Consider the following 5,702-nt stretch of genomic DNA (forward strand, 5'->3'; position numbering starts at 1 on the left):
CTCACTCACTCACATTTTAAAATGCTTAATGAAGGAGCTTCACCTCACTTGAATTTGTAATGGAACACCAGTGTGCTGCTGAAATACAGTTGAATATTGCCTACTAAAGTGAATCAGTATGCACTATGCAATGATAATTATTTCAAAATTATCTAATTTTTAATTTTGTGTAAGAATGTCTTTAACTTTGGGAGTCAGATCAAATAAATGTGTAAAAAAAAACAAAGAAAAGAAAACAAAAAAGGTTGCAATTGCTTTTGGTGTCCTTAAAAATTTGGACCGCCCATTCAAATTGACATTTGCTTAGGACTCCAAAATGATTGCACTAGCTGAAAGAGCTTTTAATTGGTACTATATTCAGTGCCTGATTAGAAATCCTATATAACCACTTTATAATCTATTATGACTACTCATGTTTTTTGTCATATATTACAAAATATAATTTATAACCAAAGCTTTAAATTGTGGCATGAATAATTTTTTTTAGTTAGTTTAGGTATTGCAAGAGCGTACTAGCATAACACACTTCTAGTAAACTAAACTTCAGTTTTGATGCAAACAGTTGGTGCTAGATTTACTAACAGCTCGCGCCAGCGCTAAACCTCTTTTGCTGTAAACCCCCCCCCCCAACTACATGGATTTACTAAAGACACAGTGAAACATTAACAATGAACAGGTGTGAACACAGTTATTTTTGCATTTAATCTTATTGCGTATGCATTTGTAGGAGTTTACGACGCATGCGTCGTGATACTCTCCAAAATTGTGCTAGGGTGACGTGGAGGAGAAGAATTGTTGAATAAAGTTATTTTAGTTTTCTTTGCGCACAAAAAGTATTCTTGTAGCTTCGTAAAATTACGGTTGAACCACTGATGTCACATGGATTATTTTACCGATCTCCTTGCTACGTTTCTGAGCCTTGATCGTGTTAGGATCCTTGATGTCTATGGAGGATCAGAAAGCTCTCAGATTTAATCTAAAATATCTTAATTTTTAGATTAAAAAAATATCTTAATTTAATTTTAAGATGAACGAAGGTCTTACAGGTTTGGAACAACATGAGGGTGAGTAATAAATGACAGAATTTTCATTTTTGGGTGAACTATCCCTTTAAATGATGCGTCTCAATTTGCATACTTATGCACTATTCTATGCAGTTTAAGTATGAATAGTGTGATTAGTGTTTCCACTGAAAATTCCAAAATATAAAAGTGCACTTTTAATGTCAGGATGTGCACAATATACACTCAACTGTCACAGCTTTAATTAGTATACTGGATGACAAAATAACCTTATATAATTCATACACTAGACAGTTGAGTACACAGTGCATAGAATAAGTCATATGTGACCCTGGAGCACAAAACCAGTCTTAAGTCGCTGGGGTATATTTGTAGCAATAGCCAACAATACATTGTATGGGTCAAAATGATAGATTTTTCTTTTATGCCAAAAATCATTAGGATATTAAGTAAAGATCATGTTCCATGAAGATATTTTGTAAATTTCCTGCCGTAAATATATCAAAACTTAATTTTTGATTAGTAATATGCATTGCTAAGGACTTCATTTGGATAACTTTAAAGGCGATTTTCTCAATATTTAGATTTTTTTGCACCCTCAGATTTTCAAATAATTGTATCTCGGCCAAATATTGTCCTATCGTAACAAACCATACATCAATGGAAAGCTTATTTATTCAGCTTTCATATGATGTGTAACTCTCAATTTTTGAGAAATTGACACTTAAGACTGGTTTTGTGGTCCAGGGTCACATATTGTATAGTGTGTAATTTGGGACAAAACTAAGTATGGGACACAACTTTAGCAAATGTGTACAGCCGAACACGTAGCCTTTCAAAGTATACTCCATTTAATAGTGTGCACAAACACATGCATACTAAAATGTTTCATCCTTGTCGGTTGTCTCCACTATTTCTCTCCAGAAGTTATTTGCTGGGCGGACATAGTATGTCTGGTTAGAAAAATCTGGCTTTGCACGTACGCATACTAGTTTAGCATACTGCTGGCATATCAACAGCATGCATATGGTACACTTGCACTATGCTGATTAAGAAATTCATGCTGTGCACTGTACACATACAGTACCATAGAGTATACTTTGGGTTTAGTCTACACACTACACTATATATATATATATATATATATATATATATATATATATATACATAGCGAACCCAATTGTTCATGACACTGGTGTATTCATCACATTGGAAATGGCAAATTTACACTAGTATAGTCACCTCGATGACATGTATACAGAAAAAAAAGTGTACTGCAGAAATAGGGTAAAAAGGGTAGTATGGCAGTATGCCTTATACATAACCACAGTTGTCAGGTCCTCTTCCAAGCAACCACACAAATCTGTCTGGTATTGTCATTTTATCACATTTCTGTTTTAATTGTGTGTTTGAAGGTCAGGATCTTGTGGGCAGTCCCATTGCTGTGAGCGTCTGTTCTGAACAAACACTGGCAGTCAATGACGTGTCTAGGCCAGTTGTGTGCGTAACACTTTACTGCAGTTCTATTCAACACCGGCTCAATTTGTCTTTGTGAGTTGTGTTTGTTCCAGTCATGCTTTACCACCTGACTAAATTAGGAGACTATATTTGGACTAGCATATTGTACTACAACACTTACTATTTTTGCAGTATACAATGCAATGCGTTCAACTTGACCTTCCAATTTCCAGTGTGATGAATGAACTGAATTATCAAAAATGATTTTCGCATTATTTTTCTTGACTCGTTATCTGATTGGTCTGCAAAATGTCAAGACATTTATACAAAATGTAATTAAAACACAAGATGACAACTGGATGCCACTAACTGAATAAAACACAGTGATGAGGTCATGTGATGAAGTAAGATCATGTGACAACAATTTAGTGTTGAAATTCCTATTACAAGTTTAGACGTGTGTTTGAGTGATTTTGACTGGCATTCTATGGATTCGCTGTGAACTTTAACATTTATTTCTGTTGTTTTTCACTTTCCGACAAAGGTATTTCAACACTAATGTAATACAGAGTTTTTAAAAAGGAGCAAATGGTGTGTATTAGATGTTGTTTACAATTTCAACTCATAATAACAAACTTTCTGCCGTAATTCTTAAATATTAAAATTAAATGTGATCATACTACCGATTATGTTATTAGTGCATAACATTCTCTTCCGAAAGTGTTTATTAATGCTATATTAGATGTTGAGTCTCCAAACTAATATTCCATTCCAAACACAGCCATAATAAATCATAGGATTCAGATTCAAGGAAGCACCTGCACACTTGGGAGGAACCTCGATGACAAACAAATTTCATGCTAACCATGCAGTAAATGACCTATTCATTTGGGTGGATGTGGCATGTCACAGTTGTATTCAGTGTATAGTTTTTGGGTCACATCTGGCGTGTCACAAACGTTATGTTTATAGTGTCCCAGCACCTGTGAGTGGTGAGGAACAAACCGTATCCTCTCCTGGACGTCAGCTGTGGAAATCCCAGTGCACAGGACAGGACCTACTCTCTCTGTGTTTTTGCCCATTCTCTCCTACAAAAACTCGCTCAAAGTCTCTGTGCTAATGGAAAAACAAGTGCAATGGGTGTGTGGACATGGGAGTGCGGTGAGACGGGAGGTTACCTGGAACAGAGACAGACGCTGGGTGTGAGAACCGACCCAGGGTGGACACCGCAGCTGTGTGTGTGCTTGTACCAAAGGGTCAAGGTTTGGCTTGTTAGCATGGCCCTGTTAACCTCTGCCGGTAGACGTAGTAACTACGTACATCATATGAACCCAGAAAGCTTCTTTTTCTATTGGTTGCCAGTGAAAAGTAGTTATGTATTCAGATTAATTACATTTTTTTGCAAGCAACAAATGCATTATAAAACTTTATTTTGATATTCCACATTTTACTAACTATAAGTAACTTTGCAACTACATGTCAACTAGCAGCCATTAGAGTAGTAGACACTTTATTTTGATGGCCCTAACAGTCTACTTAAACTCTAATGAGAGTTAGTTGACATGTAGTTGCAAATGAATGAGTGTTAGTTGACATGTAGTTGCAAAGTTACTTATAGAATATCTAGAGTGGACTATTGAAATAAAGCATAACCCTTGATTATGCTGTAGCAGATGTTTCACCAATGTAGATTATTATTATTATTATTTTTCATATACTACTATTCAAAATTTTGAAAACACAAAGGGGGTTGCACCATTAAGGATTAAATGAAGCAAAGTTTAGTGATAGTTCTAGTTTTAGTTCTTTTGGTGATTAAAATCTTCATCTGTGTTTAATTTTAATTGTAGGTGTTTTTTACTTATTATTTGTATTATTATTTAAACCTCCTCACATGTAAGTTAAAAGTTAATTCCTAACTGAGATTTAAAACAAAGTTTAACGTAAAAGAGAAACAGGATTAAAATTCATCTATATTAAATGTATATTAAAAGGATCAGAATGATGGTTTAAATGTAAGTCTGCTTATTTTTAAACAAAGTTTAAAATTTGGTGCAACAGAATTATTGGAATACCTTGATTTAATCTAGATTTAACCTTAGTTTTTGTTGGTGCAAAAAAAACACACATTTAAAAAATGTCCTTCTGTTCACAAATAGTATTTAAAATGCCGTATTTTAAATTATGTTTAAAACTGTTTTAAAACTGCTGTTTTCTATTTTTATAGAGGTATTTTAAAGGTACAATATGTAAGTTTTCACCGCTAGAGGGCGCATATTCAAAATAAACAAAGAGGCAAAGGCGTAGTTTGATGACGATGTGACTGAGTGTGGAATCATGGGAGTTGTGGTCTTCATCCCCATAGCCGATGTAATCCGACGGGACTCGGGCAGAAATCATGTTCATGGATGAGCTAATGTATTAAACATTTATTAACGTCGTAGAATGAAGCAGGTTGTCGCGGAAAGCCATCGAAGCGAAACGAGGTCGCTGAAGCAATTGCTAATGAGAGCCGAGAGTGACACACGGCTTGAAAGCAGCGGAGCTTTTATTATGCCACAGTCGACCGCTTCCGCTCCTTCCGGTTGTGATTCATATTCATATATTCCCATTCAAATAAGTACGTGTCACGAATCCGGTTCATGGACTTCCGTCCAATTACCACCAGAGGTCGCTCTTCCATTTTTATGACTCTCTCACTACACAGACTTTCACATGTCACCCCGGACTACATTTCCTAGCAGCCATTTCACTAATTACACGTTCACCTGAAACCAATCACACACACTATATAACACCCACTCCTCCTCTATATAACACAGATGTCCTCTTCAAACTGCCGAGTATTGTTTAAAGGGGTCATATGATGCGATTTCAAGTTTTCCTTTCTCTTTGGAGTGTTACAAGCTCTTGGTGCATAAAGAAGATCTGTAAAGTTGCAAAGACTAAAGTCTCAAATCCAAAGAGATATTCTTTATAAAAGTTAAGAGTCAGCCACGCCTACCTAAAACGGCTGGTTCTAACATGCCCCCACATATCTACGTCACTATGTGGAAATATTAGCATAATGCCGCCCAAATGTGCACGCAAAGAAAGAAGGCGTGGTTTCAGGAACAGCAGTAATGTTGATGCAGCATGTCAGGGAGACACTGTGTTTCAGTGCGAGAGCAAAAGCACTTTATTTGGCCTTCTGGAAGTAGATGCAATTAGGAATCATTGGTT

Source organism: Sinocyclocheilus anshuiensis, unplaced genomic scaffold (assembly GCF_001515605.1).
Source record: "Sinocyclocheilus anshuiensis isolate Anshui unplaced genomic scaffold, SAMN03320099.WGS_v1.1 scaffold1163, whole genome shotgun sequence".
NCBI classification, from domain to species: domain Eukaryota; kingdom Metazoa; phylum Chordata; class Actinopteri; order Cypriniformes; family Cyprinidae; genus Sinocyclocheilus; species Sinocyclocheilus anshuiensis.